Source organism: Pleurodeles waltl, chromosome 10 (assembly GCF_031143425.1).
Source record: "Pleurodeles waltl isolate 20211129_DDA chromosome 10, aPleWal1.hap1.20221129, whole genome shotgun sequence".
Lineage (NCBI taxonomy): Eukaryota > Metazoa > Chordata > Amphibia > Caudata > Salamandridae > Pleurodeles > Pleurodeles waltl.
In genome coordinates, this window is record NC_090449.1 from 889,855,635 (window position 1) to 889,874,720 (window position 19,086).

Consider the following 19,086-nt stretch of genomic DNA (forward strand, 5'->3'; position numbering starts at 1 on the left):
GCTCGTGGACCCTTATCACCTAGTGAACGAGAAACCAGACGCAGGAAGGGTCTATGTCTTTATTGTGGTGCTTCCGGTCATCTAATTCGTGCTTGTCCCATTTGCCCGGCAAGATCCTTGGGAAACGCTAGTTCCCGTTCTCTGTGAGAAGGGGGAGGATGGGATATTTCGAGATACCTTCCATCTGTTCTTCCAGGGAAGAAATAACAGCACTGTTCCTCCTACCTAGCTCCCTTCTGTTAGAAGATGGCCGTGAAGAAAAGGCTCTGGCCTTGTTGGATTGTGGGGCTAGTGGAATCTATTTAGATGAAACATGGGCTCAGGAAAGGAAGTTTCCTCTGATATCCAAAGAGATACCGGAACAAGTCCATACAGTTGACGTTCCCTGTTAGCCTCTGGTCCTGTTACTGATACCACCCCTACCCTGTGTTTACAATTCGGTAAGCATCAGGAATATGTTTCTTTTGACTTAATCTCCTTACCAAATCATGTCATGATTCTAAGTATTCCATGGCTCACCCGGCACAAGCCTAACATCAACTGGGAAACAAGGACCATCTCTCTATCCTCCCACTTCTGCCAACAACATTGTTATTCAGCAGGAACCTATTGGTCTCCAAAGAAAATTATGTCAAAGAAAATAAACTGTTCCATCAACCTTCTTCAAGGAGTACCGAATCACTATTTGGAGTATGCTGATGTGTTTCAAAAACCTGAAAAACTGGTACTTCCACCTCACAGAGAATATGATTGTGCCATTCCTATAGAATCTAACGTAGTAGTCCCCTTTGGGAGGATGTATTCCCTTACTGAGCCTGAGAAGAAGATCCTCAAAGAATACCTAGAGGAGAATATACAGAGCAGTCTGATTGTTTCTTCTTCTTCTCCTGCAAGGGCTCCCCTCTTTTTGGTGCCCAAGAAGACAAAAGATTTGTGCCCCTCCATAGACTTTCGAGGATTAAATAAAATTAGCATAAAGGATTGCTACCCCTTGCCCCTCATCAAGGATATTCTAGAAGCTGTTCGAGGAACTAAAAGATTTACCAAACTTGATCTTAGGGGAGCCTACCATCTTTTGAGAATAAAAGAAGGTGATGAATGGAAGACAGCCTTGAGAACCCCTTTTGGTCATTTTGAATATCGGGTGATGCCTTTCGGTCTTACGAACACTCCTTCTATATTTCAGAGGTTTATGGACACCATTTTTTCTGATCTCTTACACCAAACAGTGGTTGTCTATTTAGATGACATACTTATCTTCTCTACTCATCCTGAATAACACACAAAACATGTCCTTCAAGTTTTAAAACGGATCAGACAACACCATCTTTTCTGTAAGCCAGAAAAGTGTGAATTTGATCAGACTGAAGTAAGATATTTGGGCTACCATATCAACCAAGTTGGAATAGCTATGGATTCAGACAAGGTTCAAGCCATTTTGAATTGGCCATCTTCGTCTTCCATCAAAGAAACTCAGTGTTTTCTAGGTCTGGCCAATTTCCATCGACAATTCATAGCCAATTTTGCCCAGTAGACCAGTCATATAACTCAAACCCTTAAAAAGGAAAGACTACAGAAAGGCTTTCATTGGACCAAAGACACAGGCATCCGGATACCACCAAACAATTCATTGTAGTCACTGATGCCTCAATAAGAGCCATGGGAGCCGTTCTGCTCCAAAAACAAGATGATGATGGGCTAGAACATCCCATATTTTATCTCTTCCATGTAATCTCCGACTCTGAAAGTAATTACTCCGTGTTAGAACGGGAATTACTCGCCTTAAAGGCAGCTTCCCTTGATGGTCCCCCACCTGTTCATCTGCTGAGTTCCACTGGTGGTAGCGATGGAGTGAGCATGCCTCTTAAACTCCACCACATTTGCCAATGCCCAATTGCTTGGCCCGATACACCTCCTCTGCCGGGGAGGGATCCCCTTGCTGCCCCCCGGCCACCTGATACGTTTTGGTTGTGCCGTCTGCCAGGCCTGTGCACCCTGTGAGTCCTGTGAGTCCTGCAGAGATTGTGTTTTGATCCAAGACCACACTTCAAACTCCACCACATCTGCCAATGGCCGATGCTGAGCCCGATGCACCTCCTCTGCCGTGGGGGGGATCCCCTCGCTGCCCCCCACCGCCTGCTACGTGTTGGGTGTGCCATCTGCCAGGCCTGTGCACCCTGTGAGTCCTACAGAGATCGTGTTTTGATCCAAGACCACACTTCCTGTGGGGTGTTGAAGAAAAGGGCAAGACCCTGGGATTGTATCCTCAGCTGGGCTGGGTAGATCAATGCATACGAGATTCCCATTTGTCTCAGTTTCCGCTTCACAGCCAGGAAAGTGTTTTGGCGGGTTTGGACTTCCCTCGAATAGTCTTGGAATAGCATTACCTTATTATTGTCCATCATGATGTCCCCTTTTCCTCGAGCTTGTGCTAGAATTGTGCCCCTCTCCTTATAATGCAGGAGGCGCACTATTATCGCTCTAGGTGGGATCCCCGGCAAAGAGGGCTGAGATGGGACTCTGTGCGCTCTTTCCAGAGCAAAAAAGGACAATAGCCTGGAAGGGGTTATTTCATCTTTGATCCACTGTTCAAGAAAGGCGACCATGTCTCTGCCCTCTGCTTTCTCGGGTATTCCTGTGATCTGTAGATTATTACTCCTGGACCTATTCTCAGCATCATCAGCTTTCTGTTCTAGGACCTTGACCTTGTTCTCCAGTTCCTTTAGTTGCACTTATGTAGTTGCCACTGCAGCTGGTATGTCCGCTACTTCTCTCTCCAATGCCGTCACTCTCTCAGCCAACCAGCGAAGACCGTCTTTCAGTAGGCCAAACTCAGCTCCGAGGGAATCAATTTTGTTTCTAGAGCCTCACGAGAGGCTGTTATTGCTTGGAGTATATCACCCAGGGTAGGGCCTCCTGCTGGCATTGGGGGAATGTCTCGCTGTTCTAGTGTGTCCGGTCCCGTCAGCGGTATCTCCTGAACCTGGCCAGTTTCTCTCTTTCTGCTGGCCTTCCCCAGGCTGAGGTAATTAATGCGGACCGGCCAACACTGTATCAGGGCTATGGTCCAGCCACTTCTAACTTGTTGCGTGCAATGTCGCTGGGGGCCACTCCTTGAACTTCCCCCGCCTCTACCTGGGAGCCCTCCTCCCAGTAGGGCCCATCAGTATGACTAAGACCCACTGTTTCTCTTTTTCTGGGCCACACTCCTGATCCAGCCAGTGACTATGCCCATTCTGCGCCCTATGTCTTGCACCCCAGCGCCCTCCTGTCCGAAGATATTTCTCACAATGATTGGGTCCCCACCCGTGGGCCTCCAATGGTCACTTCAGCCTCCAGAGTGACCCACGTGGGCAGGAGGGGGGCACTGGGCATATGCGGGAGCAGTGTCTGAGGAGGTGGCCCCTGCAATAGGGTGCATTATTTCCTTCTTCCCTGTGCCCCCGTTGGGTCGCGTCTGCAGATGGTACTCCTGCAATAGACAGTAAAGCGCGGGGGTTGGGCCTCCCCCCAAGTCCTTTCCAGCCTCTTCTCAGCGCAATGGGCCTCCCGAGGTCCCCGTACCCTCAGCTCCTACAACTGTGCCCAAAAGGGGGAGGCAAATAAAACCGAGCAGTCAGCATGGGGGTCGTGGGCAAGTTGCTCCCCAAGCAATCTCTCCTGTCAGTGGGGGGGGGGGCATGGGCCACATCAACCGAAGGACCCCAAAGGTCCAAGCCGTGCCACCCCTTCTCCCAGCTGATCCATGCCGCAGTACACCCCCCTAACCTGCCCGCTCACCGTCTTTTAAGTCTGTGGGGGCAAGGGGCTCCAGTTGGATGCAGCACTTCTCCCTCCAGGGCCCGCGGCTTCACCCGACAAGGTCCGGTAGGTCTGGCCTCTGCCCAGGCCTCCGCCCACGCACTCATTTCTCACCATGCGCCGGGTGCCTCATTTGGGTCTTCTTCGTACCCCGGCACCTCCGATGGCCCAGAGGCTGAGGCAGGGTCGCTCCCCTCCCGTCACATGCGCAACGCTCTTCCTCCTCCGGGGGTGGGGGACTGGCAACCACAAGTGACTGCTCTTACCGCTTGGGCCCTCCGCCTCCCAACAGCGCTCCGAACGGTTGCGGCGTCCCGCAGGCCCCAAGTTTCACTCTCCGGCAATCCCTGCCACAGGCGGCCCCAGGACACCACTTTTGTGTCTGGCTGTGCTTGTTCCAGAGCCAAGCGCTAGTATTTTGCTGGCACCTGGAACAGGATATCCGAGGCCGGAGAAAAGGCTCCGGCAGAGCAGCGTTTCACACATCTGCCATCGTGGCCATCTTGGCCACACCCCCGTCATGGAAACCTATGTATTTCCAAAATGGGCATAAGATTTTGAGTTTAGAACCAGTGGTTATTTGCACATCTCTGAATTTGGGGGTACCCATACAAGCATGTGAACTACAGGGCATGTCTCAAAATGACTTCTTTCTTACACACTGTCTTACATTTGGAGGGCAAAAATGCAGAGAAAAAAATTGTTAATAACACTTGTTCTGCTATTCTGTGTTTTCCTCAAGTCTCCAGATAAAATTGGTACCTCACTTGTGTGGGTAGGCCTGGTGCCTGCGACAGGAAACACCCCCAAACACAAAGTGGACACATCACATTTTTTCCACTGAAAACTGGCTTGTTTTTTGCAATGTGCCTCGCTGTGGATTTTGAGCCCTAGCACCTCAAGCAACTAGGGAAGCCTAGAAAACTTGAATATTTGTTCAAACTAGACACCTAGAGGAATCTGGGATGGGCTTACTTGTGAGGCTCCTACCATATTTCTAGCCAGAAGCTTTGCAAACCTAAAAATATTTTCCCCATATTTCTGTGATGGAAACTTCTGGAATCTGAGGGGAGTCACAAACTTCCTTCCATACAGCACTCCCCCAAATATCCCACTAAAAATGGTACCTCACTTGTGTTGGTAGGCCTAATGCCCGCAACAGGAAATGCCACAAAGCACAACATGGACATATCACATTTTTCCACTAAAAACTGTCTATTTTTTTGCAATGTGCCTAGCTGTGTATTTTGGGCTCTAGTTCAGCCGGCACAAAGGGCAACGTAGCAAACCTGTACACTTTTTAAAACTAAACACTTAGGGACATCCAGGATGGGGTGACTTGTGTGGCTCTCATTAGTTTCTGTTACTCAGAATCCCTTGAAAACTCAAAATGTGTCTGATAAACCATTTTTTCCCCACATTTCAGTGATGCAAAGTTCTGGAATCTGATGGGAATCACAAACTTCCTTCTACCCAGCATTCCCCTAAATCTCCCGATAAAAGTGGTACCTCACTTGTGTGCGTAGGCCTAATGCCCACAGTAGGAAACACCCCAAAGTGCAACTGAGACACATCACATTTTTTCACTGAAAACTGAGTCACATCACATTTATTCGCTGAAAACTGACTCATTTTTTGCAATGTGCCTAGCTGTGGATTTTGGGCTCTTGCTCAGCCAGCTTCTATGGAAACCTAGTAAACCTGTACATTTTTGTAAACTAGTTACCTAGGGGAATCCAGGATGTTTCTGTTACTCAGAATCCCTTACAAACACATTTTCCTTACATTTCTGTGATGCAAAGTTCTGGAGCTGAGAGGACCCACAAACTTCCTTCCACCCAGCACTGCCCCAAGTCTCCTGATAAAAATGGTACCTCACTTGTGTTAGTAAGACTAATGCCCACCACAGGAAATGCCACAAAATGCAGCATGGACACATCACATTTTTCCACTAAAAACTGACTTGTTTTTTGCAATGTGCCTAGTTGTGGATTTTGTGCTCTAGCTCAGCTGGCACATAGGGAAACGCAGCAAACCTGTACATCTTTGGAAACTAGATAACTTGGGGAATCTAGGATGCGGTGACTTGTGTGGTTCTCAACAGAATCCCTAGCAAACCTCAAAATTTGTCTGAAAAAACGCATTTTCCTCACATTTCTGTGATGCAAAGTTCTGAAACCTGAGTGGAGTCACAAACTTCTTTCCACCCAGCATTCCCCCAAGTCTCCCAACAAAAATGGCACTTCAATTATGTGGGTAGGCCTAGTGCCCTCATCAGGAAACGCCCCAAAACGCAACTTAGACACATCACATTTCTCCACTGAAAATTTACTCATCTTTTGCAATGTGCTTCACTGTGGATTTTGGGCTCTAGCTCAGCCGGCTCCTAGAAAAACCTAGCAAACCTGTACATTTCTGCAAACTAGACACCTATGGGAATCCAGGATGGGATGGCCTGTGTGGCTCTTCCCACATTTGCGGCTCAGAATCCCTTGCAAACCTCAAAATTTGTCTAAAAACACATTTTCCTCACATTTCTCTGATGCAAAGTTCTGGGATCTGAGGGGAGCCACAAGCTTCCTTGCACCCAGCATTCCCCCAAATCTCACAATACAAATGGTACCTTACTTGTGTGGGTAAACCTGGTGCCCGCGTCAGGAAACCGCCCAAAACAACACATGGACAGATGAAATTTCTCCACTGAAAACTGACTTGTTTTTGCAATGTGCCTAGCTTTGGATTTTGGGCTGTAACTCAGCTGGCACATAGGGTAACCTAGCAAACCTCTACATTTTTACAAAATAGACCCCTAGGGGAATCCAGGATGGGATGAGTTGTGTGACTCTTTTTATACCCCAAATCCTTTGCCAACCTCAACATTTGTTTAATAAAACACATTTTCCCCACATTTCTGTGATGCAAAGTTCTGGAATCTGAGGGGAGCCACAGACTTCCTTTCACCTGGCATTCCCTCAAGTCTCCCAGTAAAAATGGTACCTCACTTGGGTGGGTAAACTTAGAACCCATAACAGGAAACGGACCAAAACGCAACGTGAACACATTATATTTTTCCACTGAAAACAGAATAATTTTTTGCAATGTGCCTGGCTGTGGATTTTGGGTTCTAGCTGAGCCAGCACGTAGGGTAACCTAGCAAACCTGTACATTTGTAAAAATTAAACATCAAATATTTGGGTGACTTGTGTGCCTCTCACCACATTTTGTACCTAGAATCCCTAGCAAAATTCAAAATCTGCTTAAAAACACATTTTTACAAAATTGTGGTGATAGAAAGTTCTGGAATCTGAGGGAAGCCACAAATTTCTTGCCACTCAGCACTCCCTTCAGTCTCCCGATAAAAATGATACCTGGGTGGTAGGAAGTTTGAGGTCTATTTCTGTTTCTGGAAGAATATGGCTCAGAAATGCAAGGAAAATGTGAGATTTTAGTCACATTTTGAAATTTGCAGGGCATTGTGGTAAGAAAGCTTGCTGGTATCCACTAGAGGCACACCACCCTGTATTCCCCTAGGTGTCTAGTTTTTGACCCAATCTAGAGTTGGTAGATTTTCCCTATAAAAGAAGCAAGCACGCTACCAAGGGCCAGATGTACTAAAGAAGCATTTTGCGAGTTGCAAATAGCGAGTCTTAGCGACTCGCTATTTGCAACTCGCAAAATGTCATGCAGAACGGTGTCTCAGACACCGTCTGCGAGTCGGTATGGGGTCGCAATGACCCACCTCATTAATATTAATGAGGTGGGTCGCAAATTGCAGCCCCATACCGACTATGGGCACTCGCAAACATGGAGGCCTGCTGTAGTCACAAGACCTCCGTGTTCGTGACTGCTTTAAATAAAGCAGTTTTTTTTTTTTTAAGTGTAGCCCGTTTTCCTTAAAGGAAAACGAGCTGCACTTAAAAAAAAAAACGAAACCACTCCCTGCCCTGAAAAAATGTTTTTGGGTCCAGTCACAAACTGGAAGGGGTCCCATGGGGACCCCTTCCAATTTGCGAGTGGGTTACCATCCACTTGAAGTGGATGGTAACTGCAACACCATTTGCGACCACATATGCAGTCGCAAATGGTATTGCATACCACTAGGAATCGCAAATAGGAAGGGAACACCCCTTCCTATTTGTGATTCTGAAATGCATTTTGCGAGTCGGTCCGACTCGCAGAATGCATTTCTGCATAGGAAAATGCGATTTGCAACTCGCAAACGGCAGTTTTTGCCGTTTGCGAGTTGCAAATCCTTTCCTACATCTGGCCCCAAGTCTCTTACTTCTATAATGTCCCAAACACTCACATTATGAAAAAAACACCCTTAGGTTTTGTTAAAAAGACCACCTCACCCACCTACCTCGTTGGTGGCATGATTCATCATTGGAGTCCCACCCGAAACACCTAGCGTGTCAGGGGTGTGCTCCGCCTGCTTACTGCAGAGCGGTTTTTTTAATGATTTAAATTCCCAACTGAGAGAAGTGCAATAAATATGTCTTGTGGCTTTTCACCATTATTTTTACATATACATACTGGCTGTATTTGGCACGAGGGTGGGTGATTGTTCAATACATAACATTTTATTAACAGGAGATTTCACAAAAATTAAATGCACTGTTAATTATTGAAAGGTCAAAAAACTGAACCAATGACTCAAAGCTTGTGAGCTGTAAAGCTGCATCAAGGCTCCATCCGCTTTACATTCCATTCACACACCATTCATACGTGACACATACAAGACCATTCATGCCAGCAGCCGCAGGCCGAGCACATTACAACACTCACATCAACAGACAGAGCCATTCAAGGGACCATCACTTTCATACACCCACATGCTTGACACAGCAATCACACTGGCTGACGGAGTGCGTGGACTGGTGTTTTGCGAGCAGTGTGTGTAGTGTCTAGTAGTAAGTCACTACTCATACACTGCCAGCCAAGAGCCAGCTCACACACACCAGCAGCCGATGTCAGCTCACTCACACTGCCAGCCAAGTGCCAGTCGCACACCGCCAGCCAGGGTCCAGTCCATGCACACCACCAGCCAAGCACTTGTCCACACACACTGCTAGCCAAGCGCCAGTCCACGCACACCACCAGCCAAACACCAGTCCACATACACTGCCAGCCAAGCGCCAGTCAACGCACACTGCCATCATATTTTTTAACAAAAAGGAAAGCACAAACCAATTGTAAGTAAATGCAAAGCCACAAACACAACAGCTCTTACTATTTACATCACACTAATGCCAACCCTGAAACTGATCAAAAATTATAAAACAATACAGAAGAGGCAATGCTCGCGAGTGCTCCCAAAAACTCTTTTGTGTGTAGTACATTCTAAAACAAGTGGGCACACACAGCCCAGGTTTAGAAAGACAATCAGGGCAGTGCATATGACTCTCCTTCCGCATGCCTCTTTGCTTACAAACTCTACATCTCTTACAGGGATTGTTTTTTTTGGGAATGGAAGAAATGTGATCAACAAAGTGGGGATCTTTCAATCTAGCTACATCCTTCACCACTCCAACTCTAGGAACACATGTCTGTTCCACTACAACAAGGCTGTCTATCATAGACTCCTGAAGCTGAAAAAAGTAATCTTTGACTCTGGAGATCAATCCTTGAACACAACAAGAGCATTAAAGGTTGCTAAATGGAAGAGATGGATAGCCAACTTCTTATAGCAAATGTAAGCCTTATAAACAGAAGCGTAAGGTTCCAAACTCTGATCTACTATATCTACACCACCCATGTGCTTATTGTAGTCTAAAATGCACACAGGTTTGCACACTTCAGCAGCCTGACCCTAAAGAGTCACAGCTGACGTACATTCATTATGGATAGCAGTCAGCATGTATGCATCCATCCTGTCTGCAAATTTCATAGCTAGCAATTCATCATTATGCAAGGCAGTGCACTGTTCCCGTTCAGGTTTTTTACATCCAAGGTCCTTTGGAGAACCTTTACGGTTAGAACGGTCTGTGCCACAAGCAACAGTGTCCACTTTGAACAATTCCCCGAAGAATTGCATACCAGTGTAGAAGTTATCTATGTACAAATGGTGACCTTTGTTAAAAAGTCCTCTACCAAGTTCCCACACAATTTTCTCACTAAGTCAGAAAGTGGATGGACAACCGGGGGGTCAATAGTGGAATCCCTACCAGTGTAAACCTGGAATATATAGACATATCCAGTTCTACTCTCAGACAGCATATACACCCTAATTCCATAATGTGTCCTCCTGCTAGGAATGTGCTGCCTAAAAACCAAATAGCCCTTGAACAGAACCAAAGACTCGTCCATAGCTATTTCTTTCCCTGGAACATAGATCTCTGAAAAACAATCTACAAAGTGATCAAGGACAGGCCATATCTTAAAAAGACAGTCACAATCAGATTGACCTTGTGGCAACACCATAGCATCATCAACAAAATGCAGCATCCGAAGCAGAAGCCAATACCTGTTATGAGTCATGATTGCAGGAAATATGGCTGGTGCCATCATGGGATTGGTAGACCAATATTAAGACAGTGACGGCTTCCTTATCAAGCCCATCAAAAAAGTTAAACCAGAGAACTTCTTGAACTCTTCCAGATTTGTGGAAGTCCACTGGGTAGCTCTAGAGAAGGGATTTAGTCTGGCACTGTTGTCCCTCAAATACTGTCCAGCATGCAAAATAGTCTTCTCAACATTCCCACCCAAAACACATCGTCTATAAACAACTGAAATAAATTTATCCCACAAAAAGATTTCAGTACTCACTGTACACCCTGTGACACCAGTAAAGGCAGGCAATGCCAGCTGCACCATGTTTGGGGCAACCCAGAGTTCAGATCGTCCACTGGGAAGCCTTTCAGACCCAGGCTGCATTCCAGATGCCTCTTGCTGCACTTTTGACTCATCAGTGTCCTCCTCCAAAACAGGCACTTCATTCACACTGAGAGTGGCTTCATCATCAGATGATTCCTTTCGGACAGAAAATTCACTGGAAGAATCTTACACTTCGTCCTCTGCCTCAGATACAGAGTCAGTCTCATAATCATGGTCAGAGGAAGATTCAAAAAGCATATCAACAATCTGCAGAGCCGTCATCTTGTGGTTAGCCATAATCATTACTAATAGAAGTAACTTGACAAACAAGTCAACAACAACCAACACAGTGTAAAATAAGTAGTAAACAAAGTGTGGCTTTATCAGAAAGACCTATATACTCAAAGAAGATACTACTTCCTTGCCAGAGACAGCTAGACTCACCAGCACCTACTCTACACAGACACAGCAAGTGCCAACAAAATCCCACTAAAAAAGGAAAACCAAAAAAAAATTACACATAAGACAACAAAATAAACATAGTGCACAAATCCAAGGAGAATTTCACACACAATAAAACAGAAGCTAAATATGCTGCTATTATTACACCATTTACAAAAAAACGCATTCATGCATGATAATGATACTCATTTGGAGTGAACAGTACAAAAATATTTTTCTTACTAAACGCATGCACTTAAGTGGACTGCAGATCTACCACTGCCAAAACCGCAAGCAGGAATCTCAGCAAAGGAATCAAAAGTTTTGCACTAGAATAAAAAGAAGAAAAAAAAAATTACAATCACAAATGCAAATGATGTGCCAGGCCACACACACTGCAAACCAAGCTGTGGGCAGAAAATAAAAATCCCTGGTGTGCAGTGCCATCTGCCCCTTTTGGAAGCAAATGGGCCTAAAAGCATGGGGGGGGTACGGCGGGAACAGAAACAGCCAAAATAATCACCCCCTAAAGGAGAGCAACCCTTCCTCAAGGGGCCACTCCCCAAATACAAACATCACGGCCATATTTTAATCCCTGGTGTCTAGTGGTGTCTGCACCCCCTTGGGGACAGACGGGCCTAAAAATAAAGAGGCCGATCTGCCTCCAAAGGGGGCAGAAATGCCCAAAATACTTGCCCTGCAAAGGGGAGTGACCCTTCCTCAAGGTGCCACACCCCAAACACAAAAATCATGATCATATATAAATCCTGTGTGTCTAGTGGTTTCTGCCCCCCTTGGTAGCAGATGGGCCTAAAAAAAGAATCCAATCTGCCTAAACGTCCAAAATAAGTGCTCCCCAAAGGGAAGTGACCCTTCCTCAAGAGGTCGCTCTCCAAGGATGCCAAAACACACAAAAAAACTAAATCGCTGGTGTTTAGTGGGCATTCCTGCTGCACGATTGCAGCCCCATGCCTGATCGTGCAACAGGAATGCTCCAAAGAAACACTGGAGGAAAGGAAAACCTTTCTGTTTCCTCTAATACCTCTTTGTTTAGAAAACACTCCTCCCAGTGGAGAAACTTACCTTACTCCTCCGACACGTTGGAAGCAAATGGCTTCCAGTGTGTCCTGGTAACTTCTAATGACCTAAAATGAAGATCGTGGTTTGCGGTCAGAAAATGGCAAGTGTCCCCTGGAAGCTAGGCTTCCCATTCTATCTGATTCTTAATAGCTTGAAAGAAAATGATCCCTGATGCCCAATGGGCATTTCAGCCCCCACCTTGGCATGATAGGAAATGCTTGGACAGAGAAGGGTGCCTTTCATGACCTTGGAGAGTATGCACCCTGTCACTTATTCATCTAAGCAAACTCTGCAAGTGTTTGCCCTCCACTGTAACACATGTGGCAATCATGATTGTGTGTTGAAGGCCCTTGCTGTGGAATAAACTGTGACCCAGAGGGTCCATGTTCACTCTCCTTACTGAGCATAACTACTGCCAGATCAACAAACTGTAGAGGACTGACAGTAATGGCAGTGATAAGATTATGGTGAAAAGGCTATCTTTTTTACCTCTCCCTGCTAGAGTGGGTCATTTACAGGCCGTTTTAGATTGGTATACTAATCCTCAACAATATGGTTCTTTACCCATCCATATGGGACATATATGTTTTGCCTGTGTTTAAATTACTGATGTGCATTGAGGATGCGTGTGGAGCATCTGACAGTTGTGGCTGTAGCCATACTGTAATTAATTTTCACTTTACTACACCCAAAAGGTATCTAAGATAAAGAGTTGGTGGGAGCTCCAGACAGCAATGTGAACTGCAGGGCTCCTCCAGGATATTCCAAGGATTATTTCCAGGGATGCTTTGTAGTGGGCCAGACTTTTGAGTGTGGAGGAAAGGAGACCGAAGGCTCCTTTGAAGCTTAAGAACTTTCTCTGTCATTTTCTGCTACTTTGCTTCCCGCTCCAGGTTTGCAAGTAGTTAAGCATAGCAGTATCCTTTTTTTGGTGCCCTTACTCTGAGTCTGCCTGGACAAATCAAAGTGAAATAAAGATAAGGTCAGGCATTGCCATGACCTAGTCTCAGAGCTGAATGTTGGAATAAATGACTAGTGGGTGAACTTTTTGTACAAATATGGAACTGAAATTCCCAGCCTAAGTGCCAAGATTTCCCAAAATGTGGGGACTCCACACAAATGGCGACTGAGAAACTCTCTGTGCTCCAAGGGTGGGGAAACTAATGCCAACTCACCTTGCCAGGCTTGGGATCCCTAACCTCAGAAGTTCAACCCACCATGCCTTGTTTTGAGCTAGGGATCTGACTGACTGCCCAGGAGGGGGTTTGGAGGTGCCCTTTGCATTAGAAAAATGCTGCACGGAATAAGAGGGAGGCTTGCAAAGCAGCATACTTGAAGACATCAAATGCAATTAAAGGAAGCAGCTGCACTACCGTGTTACGGAGAAGGCCTTAGTAACCCAGGACATCCCAACAGTGGGGACTACAACCTGAGGGTGGCACAAAACTCACCTCTGTATGAATTTTTCTGGAGCACTAAAGAAAAAACACAACAGCAACCCACAATCTCCTACTCAAAGACCAAAAGGGCCAGAAGAGCTTCTACATCGGGCACTTCCTCCATCCATAAGTACTCACCTCTCTGACCTGAAGTGGTCACCTAACTTATCTGGATGATGGATTTGTAATTGTGGCTGAGGAATAACACAAGCAGCAAGATCCATCGGACGGTAAGGACTGTAACTCAGGTGTAACTTCCTCCTCAGCCAGTACTGTTACCTGTTGCAGCTACCACTTACCTGACCCATCACGTGTAGGTGCAATCGTCACAGTCCCTGACACATCAGCGTTCAACATTTCTGAAAAGTAGACAAAATTTTGAATTCAGCAAGGGGTCATTTGTGTAGATCCTACAAATGTTTCCTACAGAAAATAACAGCTGAAATAAAAAAATATTGAAATTGAGGTTAAAAAGCAGCCATTTTTCTCCACGTTTTACTCTTCAACTTTTTCCTGCGATGTCAGATTTTTAATATACCGTTACGTCAGCTGGACTCTTCTGGTTGCGGAGATATATAGGGCTTATAGGTTCATCAAGAACTCTAGGTACCCAGAGCCAATAAATGAGCTGCACCTTGCAATGGGTTTTTATTCTATACCGGGTATACAGCAATTCATTTGCTGACATATAAAAAGTGAAAAATGTGGATCAAGAAAACTTTGTATTTCCAAAATGGCCACAAAATAAGGTGTTGTGAAGCAGTGATTATTTGCACATCTCTGAATTCCGGGGTGCCCATACTAGCATGTGAATTACAGGGCATTTCTCAAATAGACGTCTTTTTTACACACTCTCTTATATTTGGAAGGAAAAAATGTAGAGAAAGACAAGGGGCAATAACACTTGCTTTGCTATTCTATGTTCCCCCAAGTCTCCTGATAAAAATGATACCTCACTTGTGTGTGTAGGCCTAGCGCCCCCAACAGGAAATGCCTCAATACACAACGTGGACACATCCCATTTTCTTGACAGAAAACAGAGGTGTTTTTTGCAAAGTGCCTACCTGTAGATTTTGGCCTCTAGCTCAGCCGGCACCTAGGGAAACCTAGCAAACCAGCACATTTTTGAAAACTAGACACCTAGGGGAATCCAAGATGGGGTGACTTGTAGGGATCTGACCAGGTTCTGTTACCCAGAATCCTTTGCAAACCTCAAAATTGGACCAAAAAAACACCTTTTCCTCTCATTTCGGTGACAGAAAGTTCTGGAATCTGAGAGGAGCCACAAATTTCCTTCCATCCAGCGTTCCCCCAAGTCTCCCGATAAAAATGGTACCTCACTTGTGTGGGTAGGCCTAGTGCCCACGAAAGGAAATGGCCCAAAACACAACGTGGACACATCACATTTTTTCACAGAAAACAAAGGTGTTTTTTACAAAGTGCCTACCTGTGGATTTTGGCCTCTAGCTCAGCCGGCACCTGCGGAAACCTAGCAAACCAGCAAATTTTTGAAAACTAGACACCTAGGGGAACCCAAGATGGGGTGACTTGTGGGGCTCTGACAAGGTTCTGTTACCCAGAATCCTTTGCAAACCTCAAAATGTGGCCAAAAAAACACTTTTTCCTCTCATTTCGGTGACAGAAAGTCCTGGAATCTGAGAGGATCCACACATTTTCTTCCACCCAGCGTTCCCCCAAGCCTCCCGATAAAAATGGTACCTCACTTGTGTGGATAGGCATAGCGCCCACGAAAGGAAATGGCTCAAAACACAACGTGGACACAACAAAATTATCAAATAAAAAACTACCTGTTTTTGCAGGGGGGCACCTGCATTTTTGGTCCTGGGCTCAGCAGCCTTCTAGGGAAACCTACCAAACCCAGACATTTCTGAAAACTAGACACCCGAGGGAGCCCAGTGAGGTGTGACTTGCGTGGATCCCCCAATGTTTTCTTGCCCAGAATCCTCAACAAACCTCAAATTTAGCTAAAAAATCACATTTGTCCCACATTTCTGTGTGGGATCACCGCACTGGGACACATTTCATACCACCCAATGTTCCCCTCAGTCTCCCGGTAAAAATTATACCTCATTTGTGTAGGTGGGATAAGTGCTTGTGAAAGGGAAGAGCCAAAAACATGTCGAGATTGAGGGGGAAAAAAGGGGGTCCAAAAGGGCAGTTTGCAAAAAAAAAAATTAGGCTGACAAGTGCAGCAGAATTGTTATCGGTATAGATGAGACAATGCTGGGTGGTAGGAATTTTGTGGATTCCTGCAGATTCCGGAAGGTTCCATCACAAAAATGTAGGGAAAATGTGTGATTTCCAGCAAAGATGGAGGTTTGCAGGGGATTGTGGGTACAAAAATGGCGAGGGGTGCATGTGAAACACAGCACCCTGGAATCACCCAGATGTTTAGTCTTCAGATGTGTCTAGGTCTTGTGGATTTTTCTACATGGCAGCGTCCCAAAGTCCATAAAGTGCAGCCCTCACCATTCCAAGTGGGACGATTTTGAGAGTAAGCCAAGTTCTCATGGCCCAAATGTAAAACTAAAACCCAAAATAATCAAATGTCTTCTTGCTTGCTGTGTGATAAGATGTTTTAGAGTGCAGGGGAGAGCTGAAAGACTGTTACCCCCTTCAGTTGAGGTGGGGGCGTAACCAGGCCCATACTGGTTGGTAGCCACCACCCCAATATTTTTTTTTTCTAAACTCCCTGGCATCTAGTAGACTTTCTGCCCCCCGGGGTGTGGATCAGCGGTAATTGCCCCATCTGCCCACTAGTGGGCAGAACAACTTTGGCCCCATTTATTTGGGGTGGGGGTATGGCCATACCCCCACCCTCTTATTTTTGGGGAAAAAACTTCCCTGGCCTCTGGTGGGCTTTCTGCCCCCCCCGCCCCCTTGGGGCAGATGGGCCTTCCAAAAATAGGCCCAACTGCCCCCAATGGGGGGCAGATATGACCAACAGTAATGTGCTCCCATGGAGAGCGACCATTACCCAAGGGGCTGCCTCCCTAAAGAAAACACATGCATACACACACACCAATCCCTGGTGCCTAAGTGGTTTCTGCCCCATGGGGCAGATTGGGCTAACAAAAACTGGCCGATCTGCCCCCAAGGGGGGCAGAAATGGTCTAAATACAATTTGCCCCCCAGGGGATCGACCCTTGCCTAATGGGTCGCTCTCCATCTCTAAAAAAACAAACAAAAAAAAAAAAAAAAAAAAAAATAATTTGCCCTGGCGCCTAGAGGTTTCTGCCCCTGGGGGCAGAAATGGCCTAAAATAAATTTGCCCTCACCAAAAAAACACTTTTTCCTCTCTTTTCGGTGAGAAATGCCTTGCCTACGGGGTCGCTCCCATTGCGTGACATTGGCGCAAAAAAAAAGATCCCCGTGCCTAGTTGTTTCTGCCCCCCTTGGGTGCAGATTGACCTAAAATCGGCCGATCTGCTCCCAAGGGGGGCAGAAATGGTCTAAATACAATTTGCCCCCAGGGGAGCGACCCTTGCCTACGGGGTCGCTCCCCTTGCATGACATTGGCGCAAAAAAGAATCCCGGGTGCCTAGTTGTTTCTGCCCCCCTTGGGGGCCGATTGACCTAAAAATGGTCTAAATACAATTTGCCCCCCAGGGGAGTGACCCTTGCCTATTGGGTCGCTCCCAATCTCTAAAAAAACAAACAAACAAAAAACAAACACAAAATAAAAATTGCCCTGGTGCCTAGAGGTTTCTGCCCCCCCTGGGGGCAGATCGGCCTCATAACAATAGGCTGATGGGGGCAGAAATGGCATAAAATACATTTTCCCTGCCCCCCCAAACCCCCCGGGGAGCGACCCTTGCCTACGGGGTCGCTCTCCTTACGTGACATTGGCGCAAAAAAAAAAGATCCCCGGTGCCTAGTGGTTTCGGGGGCAGACTGACCTAAAATCGGCCGATCTACCCCCAAAGTTGGCAAAAATGGCCTAAATACAATTTGCCCCTCCAGGGGAGCGACCCTTGCCTAAGGGGTCGCTCACCATCTGTAAAACAACAACAACAAAAAATGCCCTGTGCCTAGTGGTTTCTGCCCCCCTTGGGGGCAGATCGGCCTAATTAAAATAGGCTGATCTGACCCCCAGGGGGGCAGAAATGGCCTAAAATAAATTTGCCCCCCAGGGGAACGACCCTTGCCTAAGGGGTCGCTCCCCTTGCATGAAATTCACAAAGAAAAAAAAACTCCCTGGTGTCTGGTGGTTTCTGTCCCCCTTAGGGGCAGATTGGCCTCATAAAAATAGGCCAGTCTGCCCCCAAGGGGGTGCAGAAATGGCCTAAATATAATTTGCTCCCTAGGAGAGCGGCCCTTGCCTAAGGGGTCACTCCCCACCTCTAAAAAAACAAAAGCAAAACAAAAAAAAACAACAAAAAAATGATCCCTGGTGCCTAGAGGTTTCTGCCCCCCCCCCCCCCCCCCCCCCGGGTGCAGAAAAGGCCTTAAAAAAAAATGTCCCCCCGTGGGAGCGACCCTAGCCCAAGGAGTCGCTCCCTTATGCCAATTTCCAAATAAAAATAAATCCCTGGTGCCTAGTGGGCGTTTTAGCTAAAATGCTCAGAGAGACTTCAAAGGGAAGGAAATTATTTTCCTTCCCTTTGAAGCCTCTCCAGCCTCCTCCACCTTATCGGAAGAGAAACGCTTTGCATTTCTCTTCCGATCAAGGAGGCCTCTGTGATTGTCAGCGCGCGATTGAGCGCTGATGTCACGGGGGTGGTCGGGTCTGGGGTGGAAGGGGAACGGATTCCCCTTCCATCCACGACCGGGGTGTGTGGGTGGGGGGATCATCGGGGGAACGCTAGCGCTCCCCCCGGTTCCTGGGTGCAGGACGAGGTGATCTCGTCCAAGTCACCCGGGAACCAGTGCCTTGGACGAGATCACCTCGTCCAATGCACCCAACAAGTTAATGAACTAATAAAGCATCTGCTGTTGTGCTCACTTCTAAATTATAAGTGCCGGTGTTGACAACTGAATGCCAGTGCTGAGCACCAGAAAACACCTGCTCCAATTAAAGACTGAGTTCAGGATAAGCTATTTAAGGTTATAGATATTACTTTTGTACTGTGAGGATTTAAAAGCGATAAAACTACAAATGACTTCTTTGCCCCACTGGGCATGATGTAAACTACTAACAGAATGTCTATATGACCAACCTTGTTCTTGCCTGGTTTTGTCAACTGTGGGTACAATTATTCTTCTGTCTCTAAACAATGGAACACTTCATTTCAGACAAGTAATTTTCAGGAAGTCCAAGAGAAGCATACAGGGTTTCATGGCACAGAATGTCAAGAAAGAAGAGGTATAACATTCATATTCAGAATATTCTAGAGTCATGTGTTCAGTAATACCAATTATAATTAGGGTGTTTTCCCACTCATACCTTTGCTCTCATTCAATGTAACAAGTCTTAACTGCTGTAAGTAGCCACTTTGAGAGAGCATTAACAAGCCTGTTATTGATTGCTCTGAGAATACTGTGCATCAAC